The sequence below is a fragment of the Panthera tigris genome, chromosome B1, assembly GCF_018350195.1.
Source record: "Panthera tigris isolate Pti1 chromosome B1, P.tigris_Pti1_mat1.1, whole genome shotgun sequence".
NCBI lineage: Eukaryota > Metazoa > Chordata > Mammalia > Carnivora > Felidae > Panthera > Panthera tigris.
In genome coordinates, this window is record NC_056663.1 from 91,527,834 (window position 1) to 91,549,249 (window position 21,416).

The 21,416-nt window shown below is 32.8% G+C and overlaps 2 long non-coding RNA genes across 2 annotated transcripts; one reads left to right on the forward strand and one right to left on the reverse strand.

Annotated features, from left to right (window-relative positions):
- Positions 1 to 50: 50 nt before the first annotated feature.
- Positions 51 to 12,497, forward strand: LOC122237673. The gene is made up of 3 exons (XR_006216271.1): positions 51 to 294; positions 877 to 979; positions 12,068 to 12,497. It is a non-coding gene; the product is annotated as an uncharacterized LOC122237673 (long non-coding RNA).
- Positions 12,498 to 19,556: 7,059 nt separating this feature from the next.
- LOC122237782 lies at positions 19,557 to 21,122 on the reverse strand. The gene is made up of 2 exons (XR_006216428.1): positions 21,007 to 21,122; positions 19,557 to 19,708 (listed from the first exon to the last, which is right to left on the reverse strand). It is a non-coding gene; the product is annotated as an uncharacterized LOC122237782 (long non-coding RNA).
- Between the last annotated feature and the right edge of the window lie 294 nt (positions 21,123 to 21,416).

Here is a 21,416-nt window from a genome sequence, read left to right on the forward strand (position 1 = left end):
AAGAAGAAGAAGAAGAAGAAGAAGAAGAAGAAGAAGAAGAAGAAGATGATGGAGGCGGAGGAGGAGAGGAAGAGGAAGGGAAGAAGAAAAAAGGGAGAAAAAAGCAACAAGTCAATTGGATTGTCTCCAGAAAGGAAGTAGAGGCTGCAATCAGCATAAAATGAAATACCAAGTTTCATTTGAAATGTCTTAAATAACATTTGGAAGTGTCTTAAATACAAAATTTTCTATAGCTTCTTCTACATTATCAAATACTGGAAACATATAGGATTCCCCGCACCCCCCCTTTGGAAAGTTAGTGTTGTTTTTTTGATAATAGGAGATTAACAAAATGTTTTTCTACTTACTGTAAAAGATTGATGCTTCATATCACAGAAAGAACTAAGAGTACAATTATCAGTTTATTTACAACTGTTTGTATAGTTGGCATTTACTAAGGTATTTTTTCTAAACATCATTTTCATCCAGATAAGTTGCCATTTTTCTTATTTTTCTAAGGTTTTGTGTTGAGGCTATGTTCGTTGTGCTGTTAACACCAAGTACAGCCGATCTGGTGTCACCATTACTCTTTATACCTATGAAGATTGCAAAGTGTATGGAAAGAAACATTTCCTTTTATTTATCCCTTATAGATATTATTTTTGATGCTGTCTACAGATGTGGCTGTTTTACTAGTTAGAAAATTGTAAGACTACATTCCTATAAAGAGCAGCTCTTTTGAAATCATAAATGGGAAATAATCACTTTTTCATTTTGATGTATAATATTGATAAGTAGGGTGATAAAACAGTTTCATTGGAGATGTAGGAGTCTGTGTATATTGTTGAGACACAAATATATTAGTTTGGTTTAATACTGTAATGTTTACCTTTTCAGAAGGGTCTAGATAGATCACATGGAGGCAGAATTAACACAACAATCTGAAGTGCAAAATGATTGGGTTTGCAGACCATCTTCAAAACCTACTTTATGGCATGGGGTAAGTTAATCAGCCTCCCTGTGTATCAATTTCCTGGACGATAAGACTGATAAGATTTATGCCTTGAAAGTTTTAATGAGTTTTGGAGTGAAGTAAATGATACATGATATATTCAACCAACATGACTCAAACAGCATTGAATTCACTTATTTGATTAGATGGCTGACATGAACCCTACATGACAACTCAAAATTAATTAGATTTTTTCTTTATTGAAACTTACCCATTCTTTTAAGTAGTTGTACTGTTTTATATTTCCTGAAGTTAAAATAAATACTTCCAATGTGGTAGACAAATAAAAATGTGTAGATTATGGTACTCTGCAAAGGACTGTTAATAAAAATCAAGATTAATGATTAATAAAGATTCCTGATAATAATTCTCAACAAACACATTTTTTGTTGGGAACTATTAGAGTTGTCCCTTTCCTGCAAAAAGAAAAAAAAAGAGGAGGAAACATAATTACATCCATAGAACATGTATTTTATATTTTCCATAATTTTTTGTGTTGTGGAACTTAAGAGTAAAACATACAAGAGGGGTACAAAGCCCACATTATGAAATTTATATAATTCAGCCAAAGTAATCATCTTTTCCATCTCATCTTAAAGATGACAGCAAAAATAATCAAGTAAAGATGCAGAGATCAATAATCCTGGCTGAGAGAACACTATCTTCAAAGGATTAGAGGCTAGCTAGGGCATTATAGTTCAGCAACTTTTGGATATAGAATATAAGGATATAGGACCCATGGTAACAGAGAGGATTATAGAAATAAGAAGCTATCAGATTATTTGTATGTCATCCATTAAGGGAAGCAAACTGTCAGTTTTACTCCAGAAACATCACTCTGAACTTCAGTGTAGAAAATGGAATAAATTCAGATGTGAGGATACCACTGTAGAGGCATTCTTAGTAATCTGCCTAAGAGATGATGAAGAACCCACAACACTGGATAATGAAGGGTGGAATTGACTAGACTTGACTGACGAAAGAAAAGGACAGCCATGAGTCTCTAGACTAGTGTCATTCGGTAGTTATGGTGGCCCAAGACTCAGGAGAGAAATCTTAGGTGGAGACGTCATATTAGAAATTAGCAATGGTTTTAATGTTCAAATAAGAATTTAGTTTTGATCACATCGAACAGTGTTTAAACACTTCGTATATATATGTATGTATATATATAGGCCACTACCTTTTTCAGTTGCAATGATTAATCAGTTTTATTAATTAAATAATTTTAAATATTTTGAAAAATATAAAAAAATATTACTCCCTTCTATAAGTTTTATTTTTACATTGCCCTTGCATCTTTTTTTCAGTGCCGAATTAGCTTAGATTTCTTTAATCTTACCTTTTCTGTCCCCTTACACCCACCATGCAATTCCTAAAGTTGATACATTCTTATATAAAAGATAAGGTTTCCTAGGATCAGGATAATTATGGTTATTTTGACCACTGGAGTACCTCAAATATGTATCACTGGACAGTGATACATTTTATGAAGTAAATTATTAATATTTTTAAGTTTTTAGGCCAACCGGCAGCCATGACATTTTATTATAGCATTTTAGATTAGAGGCTGGGAGATTATATACTTATGCAGCTGTGTGCATGTTGTTTTGGTTCCTTATAGTCTACGATTAGATAATAGATTTACTACTTGACCAGATTTTCTGAAAAGGGTTGCTTTATTAACAGTTGTGAAATGTGATTTTTATTTTTAAGCCACAGTTGGCAAATACCTCCTTTCTGAACTAGATTCCTGCAGTTCTGAATTCCATTAAAGAATGCGTTTAGAGGTTTCATAACTTTCTCTCCAGGGGATTATTAAATTGTGTTTATTATCATTACCATAATACATATCAATTAAAAATCTATGCCTCTATAAAAATCCATTTGAGAAATCACAGACCTTTTATATAAAAAAGGAAAATATATTATGACATATTAAACTTCTGATGCATAGGTAAGAACTACACAGTAATTATAGAGGGACAATTTAAAGCTGACCTGTGCACACAAATACAGGACTACTAAACATTGTCTGAAAAAAAAACATTACACAGGATCTTTGTTCACTTATTTCTTTATTAAATGTCTTTGTTTTGCTCTTATTAAAAAATAAATTTTTACTAAAACCTTAACAGAGAAAACTTATAAGAAAAACTTATCAGAGAAGCCCTCACTCTCACAATCTACATTTCTTGCAATAAGGCAGAAAATCCAACATTATTGGATCTAATTGGCCAAAATATTAAGCTCCCAAAGGGAATTTTTCTCCTTCATTATCTAATCTTGCAAGCCTTTTCTCTGCATTCAGCTCAGTCATGTCTAATCCTTAGTGAGCACAACATCTGTGAACTTGATAAGTCTTCTTAATGATGCCAAATCTGTGGCAAATGACCCACACATTTCAAATAATATTCACATAAGCTAAGAATAAAAGTAATTTATCCTTTTGTCTGGAACAGGTGTTTCTGGAATGACTTTCAGTAAGGCATGCTTCGGTTTGATTCCCACAGCTGTGAGACTAGGTCCCAAGCAGGTGACAAATTGCTTATCCACTAAATTAACATTTGTCACTTTAAATAATGCAAACATGTTTCCAGTACCTCCATATCATTACCTTTATGTCATTTTGAGTGTTAATTATACAAATATGCCATCCTAGCTTTACCGTGAAAACTACTGAAGCCACCCTTTGTAACTCAGAAGCTATTGACACAAACTTAAAGAACATTCTGGGTAATTCTCAAAATGTGTTTCCATTCCAGTAATGTAAAATGGCAGATGAGAAGTGTATTGTGCAATTTCTTGTTGGCTAACTTTGTACACTCACAAGGTCATATGTACTGGATTTGGGCTCTTTCTTGGGATCTAGAAACATCAGTGAAGTTTTCCGTTTCACTTTCATTTCACTTTGAGCATCGCATTCATTCCCTGCCACCCTTCTCTGATTTTCCTAGCAGAGACTACACAATAAGGAGAAAGTGACACTTAAGGAGAGATTTACAATAGATCAAACATACATACTTCAATATAACATTTACCAAATAATCCCAGTCTTTCTGCTGTTAATGTATCCTAAAAGTCTCCACATTCCATTGTTATCCTCTGCAGGAGACCCAGTCAGTGGTATTCTTGCAAGTACTCAGCACTCAGTGTTCTCAGCTAGGTGGACAGACAGCTCAACTACTTCAAGCAACTGTGATTCTCCGCCTGGTAAATTTCAATAGTCGGGCTGAAAAGTGCTAGAAGGCTGAAAGTGCTGAGGAATGAAATTCCCACTCCCTTGCCCTAACTCTTATTCCCCAACTGTAGTTATCAAACTATGACTGATGGACATTGGTAAGTAAATTATGCCAACTCTCATCCCTAAGATGAATAACTCTAAAGTGTGTTCTTGCACACATCCCTGATGGGCCAAGTGCCCCACTTACCCGCAGATGAGCTCACTGATACCCCTAGATACTCCCTTCTCTTTGTTCTTGACATCTCCTCGCTTGGACCTGTTATCCTTTTGACCACTGACAAAGTAATTGCCAGCCAGATTCTTGTTTCAGGACTGGCTTCTGGGAAAACCCAAATTAAGACACCCTGAATTTTTTAAAGGGAAATTAGTTAATTTTATCTTTAACACCCAACTTGTGAGTTTCTTTTTACTTATCATTTATTAAGTGAACAGATAAGTTTACTTAGTACACACACACACACACACACACACACATTAATATCTATTTAGAATCTCAAATTGCTGGCAAAATAATGTATGCATACGTAGCCAGATTTTTCTAACAACAACAGCAAAATACCTTTAGATATTCCTTAGTTTGATTCATTCTTCTATTTCACTCATTTTACTAAAACTTTTTGTTGTTTTTATCTGGCTTCCCAGCCCACTGCAAACTAGAAATATTTCAAATTTGAATACAATAATTTATTAATAAGGAAAAGACAGCAAAATTCAAATTAAAAAAATACAAAAGTTTTGGAGAGCAATAATTTTACAGCTCCATCAGCTAGAACAAAACTGGATGTGCCTAGGTCAGCTTATAATTACATAAACATTCATATTTTGACTATAATATTTAGAAAATTTTCAGTACTATTTTGATATTTGGAACTGTTTTGTAAGAAGTTATAAATATTTAGTATATTTTAAATGGTCAATAAAAATGTTTTGCTCCAACAACATATCCTGAAAAGTTATATAGCAGAACTCATTTTTAAAATTTAGAATAGCTAATGGTTGACTGTAGAGAAGAATAACATAAACTGCAATTTTGACAGTTTGGAGCCTATGAAATGAATTTTTCTTGTATTCATGCATGAAAAAGATGAGTAAAGCAAGCGACATGGTAGTTACACTTCTTTAGGAAGTGTTTCCAATACTTAAAACACTATAATGATCGGTGCACCTGGGTGGCTCAGCTGGTTAAGCAAGAGACTTTAGCTGAGATCATGAACTCACAGTTAATGAATTTGAGCCCTTGACGGGCTTTTTGCTGACAGCTCAGAGCCTGAAGGCTGCTTCGGATCTTGTGTCTCCCTCTCTCTCTCTGCCCCTTCCCTGCTCGCACTCGGTCTCTCTCTCTCTCAAAAATACATAAATATTTAAAAAGTTGGAAAAAAAAACACGGTAATGAGAAAACATGTTTTTTCTGAAAAAACAATTTCTCCTAATTTATTTAAGATTGTTATTTTTACTAAAAGCCTAAAAGTTTATAGTAAAATAGGGGCTTTCAAAACTCTCCCTTAAAAATAACAATAATTGAATATACAAGTGTAAAATAAGTGTTTCACTGTGAACAGAAATATAAACCAAACGAAAAAAAAAAACAGGGAATATGCATATGAAACATATTTTTATTTTTCTCTTTTATTAATTTATATACATAGTGGATCAATCTGGCAGTGGAATTTAAAATCAAATTATGGAAACATGCTGTTAATATGAGTATTGCATACAGTGAGATCCAATTCTACAACTATACCTAGGAAGAATTAAATTAATTTAGTGTAGACAGTTGTCCTTTTTTGTGCTAATATTAACATCTTCAATAATAAACATATATTATTCTTCTTACATTTGATGTCTTTTAATATAATTCAGTGATTAAATTCTTTTGCAATACATTGGGGAAATCATGTAGCATAGTTTCTAAATCCTTAAAGTGATTTTGGAACAACACTGTACTCCTCTTTTACTCAGAATATTGTATTAATTTTCCTAAAATGGAAACACCACAAGAGGATACAATCCTTTAAGTGTTTGTTACACATTTTTTAATAACAAAAACCACTATTTACACATATAAATGTTGAAGTTTACATATTTCAGCTTTAGTTGAAATTAGGTGCATTTTTGAATTGACTTTAAGTTAGCTTATACATTTTATTTTCTGATGTATTTACATGGAAATATGATCACTTTCATTGTCATGTATTTTTAACATCGAATACTTACTCAAGTTATTTGATGGTTTCATTGCCCTCTGAGAAACAATATAATTTAGCACACTGTGTCAGTGCACAAGTCACTGGACTGGTATTTCTGTAGAATGAAGAAGTTTATTCTATTGTTCCCTAGTTTCTCTTAATGCTATGGTTCTGAGAGTTTGCTCAGATTGCGGTAAGTCTCCTTGAATCTGAACACCTTTATCCACTGTGCATTCACTTGTCACTTGGACTTTTTCTTCTTCATCCCTACCCTGGAAAATCAGTGACACATCCACTCAGTACTCAAGGGGTATTGAGTCCCCCTTAATTCACAAAAAAATACCCAAAGATTTTTGTTGATTTGTACATGTTTTATGTTCATATCTAACTATAAACTCCAAGGAGGAAAACCTATGTCTTAAAGGATTAGTATTCTCTATTGTTCTTAGCATAATACTTTGCACAGAGAGGCAAGTAATATATAGAATGAATATGTATGTTTTAGTAGGCTTAATTAATTGCTTGGTTGGTAATTATGGTACAGGTAATAAGTTGCTTCCTTTTATGCTCTTCAAAAATAATGCAAATATGCTAACTGTTCAAATTTGAAAATTATTTATTTTAAAGGTATTCCAAATACGTGTAGGCACAGTTTTTATCTTTTTCATTGAACATTGCTAGATATTGACCTAGAATTAGGACTCTGATACAACTGTTAACTGCTTCTTCTGATTTTTCTTATAGAAAGTATACATAGATACATAGCAATACTGCTTTTCATCATATTCAAAGGTTTGAAAGTACTACCTTTTGTTGAGTTTCATTTTTTTTCCAGTTGTTTTTTTTTTGTTTTGTTTTGTTTTGTTTTTCAAAATCAGTAGAAACAAAATAAGGCAATACTTACAATAACAAAGACGCTTCATAAAGTTCTGGGCCTTCAAATACAAAAGGTGAGAAAGACAATTGTCTCTGTATATTGCATAAAAATTATCTCCTTCAGTAGCTTGCAAGTAATTTAGGAAATATATGCTCCACAAGTCGTATGGTAGAGCTGGTTGTCGGGGATAAGGTACACTACTGAAAACTTGCTAATGCTTCAATCATTTAAAAAAATACTGTCTTCAGAGGCTAGAAAGCAGAGAAGGGACTGTTTATCACAATAATGCGATATTTTAATTAAGCAAGGAATAATAAGAAATAGTAAAATCTGTGTTATTTTCTAATCCAGTGATACTCACATTTTAGTGTATGCAAGTGCCAGGAGTCTGTGTTAAGAATTCCTAGGAATTATTCTACTCCTACACATTGAAAATCTCTGTACGTAAGGAATCAAGAATACGCATTTTGAGAAGGGCTTTGGACAATTCTAAGCCCGTGAGGATTCAGACCAACCTTCCAACTTTTTCTGCAAGTTCACTTAAGACGGGGCAGTCATGGTACAGGGCATAGAATCAATATACAATAAGCACTTGATGGAGGGTGGTCTAAATATCATAGACCTACAAATTATTCTAAGACTATAACTTTGTCCACATCAGTTAAACAAATATAATCTCATTTTCATTAGCCATTAACAAATGATGATTCTTGTTCTTATACAAATGCTATTTAATGAATGTTAGTTTCACAACATGAGAGGTACATATATTGATTTCATGTGAAAATTATGTTAACTAAAAGAATGACAACTTTTTTCATCCATTATTCATATCTTTTATTCTCCGGGTAGACTTATAAATAGTGTGTGCAAAATTCAATCACTCTATTCAGTTATCATTAATATTAGCTATTGATTTAAAATTTCTTCTTCTAGTCACATAATGTAGAGCCCAACGATCGTGAATCATAGTGGGCACCATTTTATCAAAATGATATTGCTGGCCAAGACAAGAAGTGTTTAGATGAAATTTAAATAAATTGATTATTGCTAATTCATTACCATTTTCTTCTGATCATGGGAAACTACAAATAGTTATACACAGAGAGAAAGTTATTTTTTAATGTTCATTGTTATGCTTTCTTGAAATATATACACAATTTCAAGTTTTTCATATTTCTTATTTTAAATTTTTGCAAAGTATTTGTTAAAATAAATGAATAAAAATGTCCATATGTGTGCCCTTTTTTTTTGTCTTCAAAGTAAATAATTTGTGACCTTGAACTCCTCATTCTTTGAACTGTAAAATTCTTACACATAAACAAGGACATAATTGCTTTCAGCAAGTTCTCTCCAAATCCATCTCAAATGCTATTTTATAAATGAATGCCAGAATGTTGGGATTATGAAAAATCCACACACTTAGTTATTCGTTCATTCACCTACCCAGCCAGCAGCTCCTAGATGCCAGGTTTTACATTTTAAAAGTGGGTGACATGACAGCTAAGTTAAATAGCAAAGAATGTATAGAGATCTTAATTGTTTTATATGCATACCCCAGTAATCAGATAAAAACAAACAAAAATGCATTTCTCTGCTCCAAGATTAAACAAGTTACCGAAATCAACATTTGTTCAGAATTTCTCTTTCACTCATTCATTCATTCAACACAGGCTTATAAAGTTCTTAATTCATAACATGTTCTACAAGAGGTTCTAGAGATACACAAATAAGGAGCTCAAGCCTCGTGAAGACAGCATACGTGTAAATAAGTAATCAACCTATACTTCAGCCTGCAAAAATGATAAATATTGCTGTGACACTCTAATAAAGTAATATTTTGAATATATTGATGGTAATTAAATCAATCATGAATATTTATGCTATTGGTTATAGATACAAAGACCCAAATGTTTAAGCATATAGCTGGAAACACACATACACACTCCCTCACACGTAATCCTTTCAAAAACAATGAAGGAAATAAAAGGCTAGGGGAAGGTAAATGTTTTGATTGACTAATTCGTGCAAGGCATGAATTAGGTAGTTTATATAAATCATATTTAATCATAATCAATTTAGTGAATATAGCCATATTAGTAAATGTTTTAAAATATTAAATATAGTGGACATTTTAATATTTTACATATTTTAAGATGAGAAGAGTGACCAGGGGGACCAAGTAACTTCTGCAGTAATTAGCACAATCAGCTCAAACCACATATGTCTGGTTGATCATCACAGCTGTGCTCTCCATTATCCCTCACTTTGTTAAGTTCGAATGCAAGTTCGAATAATAACAGAAAGCAAAATACAATGGGATGCAGTAAACGTTTCTTTAGGATTTGAAAGTGTTTTTCACATAAGATTTGAGAAAGTTGTAGAAGACATGAAAGTAACAGGATATGAGTCAAAATTTGAAAGATGAATGTGGTTTGAAATACGAACCAATGTTGCATATATGAAAGATAGTAAAATTATGGGATTCTTTGAGGATTGAGCATAATTACTGAAATGGATATTTTCCATCAAGAGGGCACTTATCAACTAAAGATAAACATTTGAATAATAATGAATAGATCAGTCTTCTAAAATACTGAATTTTAAACTTTTGTGTGCATAAGATACATGGAATAAGTGTTAAACATGCAAATTCCTCAAGATTCCAATTCATTAGCATCTCTGGGAGTGATACCTTGAAATGATTATTTGAACGAGAAACTAGATCCTTTTTTTTTTTTTTTTTTTTTTTTTCGTCTGAGCAACCAGATGGTTTTGATGCATGTAGTTTGAGGACTATACTTTGGGAAACATTGGCTTGTTGGGAATGATAATATATTCATATAGTGAGAGAAGACAGAGAAAGGTAGATAAAGTTATTGAATTGGGACACAAATATTAGGGGATAAGAAGCCTTTAAAGGTTTTGTGTGTGCTTTTTTTTAATACAATGGGATTTGCAAGGCAACATGTTTCAAATGTTAATTAAAGTTAATCATATACATCTCTATATGATGTTTATAAATACTAAAAAGGCACAGGGCTTTTTACTGTTTTCCAAAGATGTGGAATCTACAATAATAATAACAGCTAGCATTTAATTATCCCTTAGTATATGTCAAACACTCTGCAGAGTGCTTCATAGGTAAGTTATTTAAGACCACAGTAATCCAGTGAGTTACATGTTGTTACTGTCTCTGTTATACAGAATAATTAAGACCAAGAGACTGACTGAATTGCCCCAAAAGTAATCAAAGTGACATAGCTAAATGCACAGCTCACAATCTTAATCAATATGATATACCAATATGGTGATTTCAACTATTTTATTGCAAATACTCAAATTAATGTGTAGTGAAAATGTTTCAGTTAATTTATTTATTTTTTATTCAGTAAATACTTTCCAAATATTTATAGCATTTCCCCTAAAACACTAGAAAAGTTTTAAAGATTATTTTTGAGTGTAAAATGTCACTATAGAAATCATTTTAGATATATTTGACATAAATCTTAGACATTAACTTTACTTCCATCCATCTTTGTCTTCGATGTATAGAAATATGTCCACAAATAATGGAAAAATAAATGTAAATTCACTTAAATGAGTGGAAAAACCCAAAACCAGTGTCAACTGTCAAGTGAATTAGAAGAACTGAATGAGTAATGACTGAGTATATATAATTCTGCTGATGGTGTGGATTTACAGATACATATGTGACATTTGTCCCACAAAGAAAGACAGAGACAAGTGAACTGTTTTAAACACATTAAGTGTATCTTTGGGGAATTTATGAAAAACTTTTCTTAAAATAGGTTACTTGGATTGGTGTATTTACACCTTTAGATAGCACCCACCCTGGAAAAACCAATTTAATATGGATATGACAAGTCCTTGACTACCCAGAATAAAGTTCTCTTCTACAAAGCCAGAGCAAAATCAAACTCCAAACAGTATACATGCATCTCTGCAAATAAAAATATAAACAAAACAAAAATATACATAATAAAAAGTTTAAGGGAGAAATCACTTCTCAAATGAATTTTTAAACTTGAAAACACGTATTAACTGGAGTGTCTCAGGCCAACTACCAAAAGTTGTAGATGTGTTTTTTCTATTAAATTAGTGGGAAAATTCTGAAATATTGGTCAAAAATAATTATACACTTGAGAGATGATACGTTCCATGGAATGGAGTTTGGTGATGAAATTGTGCTGTTTGGGAAGATTCTAAATGTTCAACTTATTAGATGAGTCTAAGTATAACCTCTTTCTACTTCAGTCTGTTTTACATAAAGGGCACTGTTAGAATGTGCCTTATTGATAGTTGTTTTTAGCACTAAATGTGATAATTCAGGTTAAAGAGTTCTGGATCATGGTAAGGTCTTCATAATAATTTAGCTACTTATATCATCATTATTATCTCTAAAAAAAGAATAAAATATAACTGGCAAGTTTTTAAAAAATGATAGACAAATGTAAAAAAAACAATATAAACCTTGATGTTTACATAAATTTAAGGAGGAAATTATTTATAATGTGAAAGCATTTAAAAAAAATGAAACCCTAAACCAAAAAACAACAACAACAACAACAACAAAACAAAGCACAAAACAAAACAAAAACAAAGAAACCCTTCCAGAACAAACAAAACACTTTGTGATCTTAGAGTGGACCAAAAATTGATTAAATAGACTATAAAGCACAAAATACAAAAGCAAATTTTGATAAATGGAACCTCATCAAAATTAAACAGTTTCTCACTCTTCACAGGTCACCAGGAGCAACGTGAAAAAGCAAGTCACAGAATGGGAGAAAATATCACTGAATACATATCTGACAAAGAACTTGCATTGAGAATTCTTACAGATGAATGATAACAAAATAAATCAACTCAATATGGAAAAAAGACAATTCACAAAGAACATTAAGAAGCATCAAAAGATGTTTAACACCATTATTCATTACATAAATGTAAATTAAAATCATAAGGAAACACCCCTACACAACCATTATATTGGCTAATATTGAAAAGACTGAGCATCCCAAAGTATTATTGAACATGTGGAGAAAATGGAACTCTCTTTACACTGCTAGTGAGAATGTAAAATGATATAATCAATTTGGAAAAACGTTTGGCAACCTTTTCTGAAAGGTGAACCTTCAACTTCTTATATGGTCCAGCCAGGAACAGCTACATTAAAGAGACCCAGTGAAAATAAAAGTATAAAATATAAATAAACAAATAAATTGATACTATGAGAGTCTCTTAAGTAATAACATATTCTCTCCCTCCGTTTTGTTCTAGAAACGTACAATTTTATCAGGTTAAGAAATAGGTGTTCTTTGCTGGGAATCTACAAATGAACTATTTCTGTAATGCAATCATGAATTCCCGTGCTTTGTTCGGAGTGTGGTTTGGAGGTCCATTACCAAGAGCACTGAAGTCTTTAATCCATGTTTCATATGTTACTTTTATGTTTACAGCAAAACCTAAAGGGTCTCTTTAGCTCAGAACTGTGTAGACAATAAAATGATTGAGAATGACGAAATCTGAAACTCAGAATGGGATAAATGCACAAATCTTAGAGGCATATAACTCACTCATGGATATTTGAGATACACAGTTAATTTCTCAAAAAGAAGGAATTTGCAAATTTCGTTAACAAGTGAATCCATGCGTAGATCAGATTCTCTGCTCTATTCATTAGTCTATATCTTTTTTACCCCATGATTGTTTTCTGTGCTCACTTTCACATGTATTAAGGACCACACGCCAACAAACTAAGAAATAAACAAGCAAACTCAGCAAATACCTCTTCCCTCCGGATTGGTACTCTAATTGCTGAGCACAGTCAGCCTCTCTGCTTCAGATCAATACTGAGTTTCAGTCAGAAATAGTCCCTGGCTCTATTTCTAGAGGTTCAATTTCTGTTTCTACTTGATACTGCATAAATTTCCAGGATTTCTAAACATGAAATAAACTTAACTTTTACGATGGCTCTGCAGACTATCAACTGTTGCTGCCCAGTGTCTATGTTTACTCTCACATAGAAATTCTTAACTTGCCTGTCTGAGACCTAGGGCATGTTGCTGCCCTAAGGTTATGACCCATTTGAACTTTCATCAGAAAAAAAAGAGTCATTCAAATTTGAGCAATACATCAGCAAAACCCTCTTCTGCTGAGAAGAATTTGCTAACTTTATGCTACTATGTGCTGTAAGCAGGAAGAAAATAAACCAGAAGGAAATTATTTGAAAAACTATGGTTTCCAATGTCTTGGTTCCTATTTTGTAGGTTTTAAATTTTAAAATGACTGTGAGACAAGCAAGTGGAGATCTCAAAAAGACAGTTAAGCATATTTATTATAAGCTCAGTGGAGGGCATTAGTCTGAAATAAAAACAAGAGAGTCATTTTTATAAAAATCACTCCTTAATCAGAAATAGATGAAATCACTCATGAAGAGAGTGTGATTGAGAAAAGAAAGCGGGATATGTTCCAGTAAGAAAACAACATTCATAAAAGTAGTTAAGGAGAAGAGGAAATTACAAACAATAGCCAAATCTATAGAGGAAAATTGGGAATGTATGGGTCACATGAACCAAAGGAGGAAGTATTCCAAAAGGAGGGTATTGCCAATTTGGGATACTGTCGGCTGGACAAATAAAACATAACAGCAAAGGTACCACTGGAGTTTTCAACATGAAGGAAATTGATGTCCTTTTAAGCCAGGGAACTGGTAGAGCAGAAGACAGTCTGGACCACGTTGAAGGGTGAGAAAGTGCAAAGAAAGTTTATATATATAAATATAAACGTTATATATATTATATAAGTTCTATATATATGTTACACATATATGTTATATATATTATATGTATAATATATATGTTAATTATATATATAGTATGTATAATATATATGTGTGTATATATATACACGTATATATTAAAAACCTTAAATCAATTCTAAGACAAACCTGGAAGGGCACATGGAATCTAGGAATGGTTTCCTTATTTTTTCTTTCCATTTTAATATGAGAGATAACCAGAACATTGTAGATTTGATCCATAGACAGAAAGACGTTGATGGAGAAAAAAACACAACCAAAAGAAAATTATCCTTAAAAAATGGCTAATGGGGTTCACAAGATCACAAGTGGTGGGTTTAGTCAATCATTGATTCCATGTGGAGACTCATTGTAAAAGAAAAGGCTCCAAAGAATATAAGGGCAAACAAGGATTGCATTGTATTATCTGTATTGTTGTTTGAAGAGTAGAAAGTTTCCCCTGATGACTTCTTTCTCCCTCTGAGAATATGGTACATTCATCTTTGAGAAAATGATGGATGTGTGGGGACATTTGTGGACTTTATTAAGTCTGAACATTTTTGAGAATGAGTAGCAAAATATTCAACAGTGTTAAGGAATTTATTATCTTACATTACTATTTTACTTTATAAAAAATCCAAAGCTGGGTGGTTCAAATCGGTTGACCTAGTGGTAACTGGTAACCTCAAAAATCTCCTGATCTTTGTGTTCCTATTGACGTTGCTAGTACATTTTTCTTTCTATACACGTGGTCACAAGGTAGATGCATCCACTGCAGGCATAACTTTCTCAAATTCTTTTTGTCAAAGATGAAAAGAGCACTTTGTTCTTAAGATGTTTCTCTTTTAGTAGGAAGGAAAAGTTTTTCTTAAGCCCTTTCATCAGTTATTACCATGTATTTAACTGATCAGAAGTTAATGACTCCTCATGTTTAAACCAATCGTGGACAAGGGAAGAGGGGATTACTGTGGTTGAATTAGAAGTGCTATTTTTTATTCTGAGGACTGGGCTGGGTATGGGTGCAACTTCCTAGAGCACCGGGAGTTGTCTTTCTCAAAATGAAGGTAATTTGGGGGCACCAAGGTAGCTCTGTAGGTTAAGCATCTGACTTTGGCTCAGGTAATGACCTCCTGGCTTCTAAGTGAGTTCAAGCCCCAAGCTGGGCTCACTGCTCTCAGCCTGCTTAGGGTCCTCAGTCCCTCTCTTGCTCCCTGCCCCTCCCCCACTTCTTCGCATGCACGTGCTTGCACTCTCTCTCAAAAATAAATAAATATTAACAAAGAAAGAAAAATGAAGATACTGTTACTAAATCAGAAGAGGCAAATGACTTTTAAGTAGACAGCTAATAAATAGTTCCATTATAAGTAAAATGGAGAAAATACAAAACGTGTAAGAGCACATTTTAATAGCGATGTTTAGTTTGACTGCCAAGCCATTTTTCAGGCGTATTTGAGTTATAACATAAATTCAAAGTAAATTCACATTTGAAATTTCCCAAATTTGTAATTAATGACAGTTGTACAAATATTTGTGTATGGACTTATCTAACATCATATTTTTGAACTACCTCAAACATTCTGGAAGGCCCAGGATTTCTCTACTCATCCCCATTCTCAGGACAGCAGACAAGAAGGGACTTGTCAATCAAACAGTAATGGGTATGGTCTCACAGATATTGCTTTTTTTATACTTCCATCATTTATGCTCAACATCATCTTTTGTTACATGGAAAGGCATCTGTCTTTTTATTATTAAGAGCTTTGAAAAGATTTATAAACTAAACAATGTAGAAATGTTTATGACAAATCACCATAAAGAAATTAAAAGACTTCTTAGGCTTCTTATAGTTTGTTTTCTTCCCATATGTTTACAATGTGGAAGTATCAGTTTTATGTGAATGGAATAGTTTCAACTTTGCTGTTTTTTTTTGGGTTTTTTTTGTTTTTTGTTTTTTTGTTTTTTTACTTTCCCAGCAACAGTTTACAAGATTCCTGTTGACTCATACAAAGAAATTAATATTGCATGTGGAGTGATTAAAAGTTCCTTTGGCTCTACTCAAGCAGAAATGTTAAAGGGTACCTGCTCCACCAGGAGAGACTTTTTAGAGAGAATACCAGAATTAAACCAGAAATTTATTTTGGGGGAAGGTAATATTTAATAGAATCATAATTAAATGATTATCAAAATTATAATAATGGTATAAGTTTTGAGATAGTGGTGATATAAAGTCATCACTACTTTGAAGATATAATAGCTAGAATCTGGATATTCATATTTATTTATGATGAAATTTACCAGACACTGCTTCCCTCTCTGACCAGAAACTAAAAGCACTGAGTCGAAACTCAAGGGAAACTAAATTTAGGTTGTGATAAAGTTTACAAATCTTGCTTACCGTGAGGTGCAAGAGATATAAATTTAAGGACTGACAACATGAGGTGGTCACAATGGCCACTTTTGTAATGGAGATCACTGAATATTTCCTGGCACTCTAAGAGACAATGTACTTTAATGTAGATTATATTGATTTACCCTAAGATAACTGTTTCCTCTTACCTTGCAATAACTTGGAGCAAATCAATGCAATCTGCATTTCAATACTTTGTTTTACTGACTTCTTAATAGAGATGGTTTGAAAAATTTGATTAGAGGAAAATATGCCCACACCTACTAATAACTGAACTGCATACAGGTAGGAAATTAGAGAGCAAAATAACTCACTTTATTTTTAAATCTACCAAAGCAATTAATGCTCCTCTCTTCTAGAAACTTTACCGATGAAGATGTGACCTTGCTAACTTTGGAATAGTGTCTAAAAGGCCCTCCCTGAAAGCATTCATATCACACTATTAAGGGCATATCTTTCATGATTCCATTAAAATATAAACAGTAAAAAAGTACTACTAATAAATGTGGAATAATTTCACCACATCTCTTGTTCATTTTTTTATTATTTCTTTTTCTTTTATTTATTGTTAACAACATTTCCATGACTATAAACATACTACTCAAAAGTGGTAAAAATGTCTCCTAATCCACTAAGACTTTGTATAAGTTTGGACCACGCTCCTTCCATAGTTGTTTTACATTCTTCTCAGTAGAGATACACAATTTGAAGGCAATGACCAGGTGTACTGATGTTTCCACTGTTATTGCTATATTAGCCAACGTTTAATGTCTTATATATCTGAAAATTAAATCAAGGAGGCCAAGGAAGCCAACACAAGTCCACTAGGAAAGACATCTGGTATAATCAGGATAAAGGGCTTATGTTAATACAGCTTAATGCAGGGAGAGTTGTTAACAGTTGTTAACATCTTGTTTTGTTATGCTCCTATTACATTTGAATATCAAGAAAGATCACATGAAGAAGATTATGAAACCAAGAAGTTATTAAATCTTTGATATGATTCATTTAAGAAGGTGATAAATGGATAATTTATAGATCGTCCACTTGAGAAGAAAAAGAAGAGAAAGAAGACAGAAATGGTCTCTGTCCACTAAGACAGTAACAGTTAAAATACCTTGTTAGTGTAATAAACATTATTAAAGAGACTTAATAAGACTTTAAGATATTCTTAGATTAATGCAGTATGAAAGCACAAAAATTATCTACAATTACTTCAACGTTTCATCTTCTTCTCTAATTTTTCACATCTTTGAGTATTCAGCCCAACCCCTAACTCTTTCTTAAATCTATCTTGATATTTTTCTTCTTTAGTTTCATCTTACATTTATTGTACATGATTATATGATTTTGAATTTTGTTTATTATGCAATCATTTCTTTCCAAAGAGATTTTAATTCTAAGCACACGTGCACACACACACACACACACACACACACACATACACACACAGGTAAATTCTTTGTATCATAAATTACTAAGTTTGTTTCACAGTAGGACTTATAACTATATAGGATAAAATCTAGTAAAGTGAAATCCTAACATTTTCATTCTCCTGATCACTAAATCCAAATCACAAGGATATTTGCAAGAGCATTCAAAATCTATTTTTGTGAACTTCAGAAATCAACATTTACAAGAGCATTTTCAATTGACATCATAAGAAACCTTGTTAGGCCATTTGAAAGTACATTTAAAAGAACATTTACAATTACACGGAATTTTTAAGACAAAAGACATGTTCTTTATCATGTGATTTTACTGAATTGTATATATGCAACTAGTCACAATCACAAGAGGTGGTAAAAAAACAAAAAGTAATTTTCAACAGTTTTAATTCTGATTTTAACTTTACACAAAAAATAGCACTATTATCGGGGCACCTAGGTGGTTCCGGGTTAAGCATCTGTCCTCCATTCAGGTCATGAACTCATGGTTTGTGAGTTTCAGCCCCACATCAGGATACATGTTGACAGCTTAGAGACTGGAGCCTGCTTCAGATCTCTATCCCTCTCTCTCTGCCCCTCCCCATTTGCACTCTGTCTCTGTCTCTCAAAAATAAATACATATTAAAAAAAGAGTGCACTATTATCTTTACTTTTAGAACAATTTCTTATGAGCTTAGCCAAAATGAAATGTGCAAATACATGTCCCAATACAGTTTGAGTTTACTTGTTATACTTAAGGCAGCTAAAAATACATCTACTGATTTTCATATTGAAACTCCTGCACTGTTTATCTCTTAGTTTGATTACTATGAATAAAATATTATTAGACTTTGATATTTAGATACTTAATTTATGGTTGATCAAACTTTAGGGATATGGCACATAAGAACCTGTCTCACAAGAGATGAATTTATAGTCAAAATGTTAAGGTACAAATATAGAGAGGAATTTTATAATATTCAAAACTGTGTATTTAAAAAAAATAGAAGAGAAAGGGGTATTTATAGTTTGAAATGGCTACATCCTCCAAATATTCAGGAAAATCCTAGGTAATGAATAAACTTTAGACATATTCACTTTAATGTCAGGAAAAAGCATGGATGTTTGAATTTGTTATGATTTAAAAAAAAATACTTACCAGTGTGCTAAATTAATAGAAAAAAAAAAAGGGTTGAAAGGAAATAGATGAAGCTTCCATTATTTGAAGGTGATTTGATCATCACTGAAAAATGTAACAAAATCAACATGTTTTTAAATAGTCAAGGGATTATGGGAATATTTGGTCAAATGTAACAGGAATTTTTCTGCACCAGTGAAAACATTCAGAAAACGCAGTAAGACCTGCCAGGGCATGGTCAACAGGGCACAAAATATAAATTACATGTAATTCAGTATTGCCTTATTACCAGTTAATAAAATGCTCTGACCACTCTAAGCAGGAAGAATTCTGTGGCCTTGATCTAAAGGGCTTGACATCACCAATGGGCAGTTGCCCACCCTGCTATCAACAGGATAAAGATGACTCTTGGTGTTGTGGTATTCAGTGTCTTCCGAAAAAGAACAGCAACTGAAAGAATATCTGCTTGGATATTACCTATATTCTGATCTAAATCCAGGAAAATTGAGCAGGAGGAAAATAATGACTCAGGGACACACTGTACGACCCTGGAGTTGCCAATACTAACATTTCTCTAAGGACAGTTCCATCCATCTCTTCCATGTTCCCTTGTTTCTGTCAAAAAAAACAATAACTATAATTATTTTTATCTCACTTTTTTTTTTAATGTGGATTGACAGGGGTACAAACAAAGTCATTCATCTAATGTCTTAGATCTGAGTAAGGTACATAACCATGGACTTTTACTGTGCTATATAATATAATATAATATGATATAATATTCCTAGGGTCGCCTGAGTGGCTTAGTTGGTTAAGCACCCAACTTCGGCTCAGGTCATGGTCTCACAGTTTGTGAGTTGGAGCCCTGCATCAGGCTCCGTGATGACTGCTCAGAGCCTGGAGCCTGCTTCGGATTCTGTGTCTTCCTCTCTCTCTGCCCCTCCCCTGCTCATGCTCTGTGTCTCTCTCTCAAAAATAAACATTAAAAAAAAATTTAAAAGAATATAATATTCTTATATAACCCAAAATAGTAATAAAGTTACTAATATCTTAGGAAATAACTGAACAAGAAATGCTCAACACTGTCAGAAAATTTTTATAACTATTATCAACATAAATATACCATAGTAATCTTTTAAAACTACCTAAATAAGTAAAATATACCTAACTTACCAATGGATTAAGTGGCTGATAATTGCTTCACAAACTAAACCAATACCTAAATGCAGCCCAAATCAAATTTTTATTTTGGAAAATTAAGATCGTTAAATAATTTATGTTTGAAAAAAGGAAAAACATGATGGGGGCTCACTCTATTGCATATTATCACACAATAAGAAGCCACAGAATACAAAGCAATGGTTCAGAATGGGGAAATAAGAGATAATCTATGTTTATGTAGTACCTATACAAGATAAAAGAAAAGATATACGTTTCATATATGATCTTGGGAAAACTGGAACACTATTTGGAGAAAAAATAAAACCAGATTTTTATTTTACACTAAATAAAAATATGGACTCTAAATGGAGGACAAGATGTTGAGAATATTATTCCTAGTTAAGTAATCCGGGGAAGTACTTCTTACACAGGAGCCCTGTAGCATAAATGTAAGGAAGTTGTGGGTTTTGTTTTGTTTTGTTTTGTTTTGTTTTGTTTTTTACATTACATTAAAATTGCCTTTGCACAAAAGATAAGCAGAGACAGTTTAACAGGGAGATAATTGTCTGGGAGGAGATACTTGTGAAATGTTCAATTGGTGCTCAATATTTAACATATACAAATAATTCTTGCAAATGAAGGAACAAAGATATAAAAATACACAAAGGGTATGCAATTGTGATACCAGACCTGGGTATATATCCCAGAGAACGATCACATAGGTTGATGAGAAGAAACATAAAAATATTTACCTCAATTGCCTTCATAGTGGTGAAGAGTTGGTGGCAACCCAGGATGCAGCTCAGTAACATGTAAATACTGTTCAGCAGGAAGCAAAATCTCAATGTGGCTATAGCTATGAGGGTCCTTGTATCTTTCAAGAAAAATAATTTGAATACAATGTAAGTAACAAAATACGTAACAGGAACAAGTAAGAAACGAAAAGAGATGTGTTTTGGCCACTCTGCACAAATACGATGGGTCCCACCCAACGTTTGGTTGCAGTGATGCTCATTAGGCTTTCTGAGGAGAGCAGGGTGACTCCCAACCTGGTCAAAAAGATGGCTTAAGAGAGCAGGGAAAGGAGACCAGTTGAAATTTTTAGTTTTTGTAATGGTTAGAATGCAGGCTAGGTTGAGTGTTGCCAGGCATGGGAATGGGC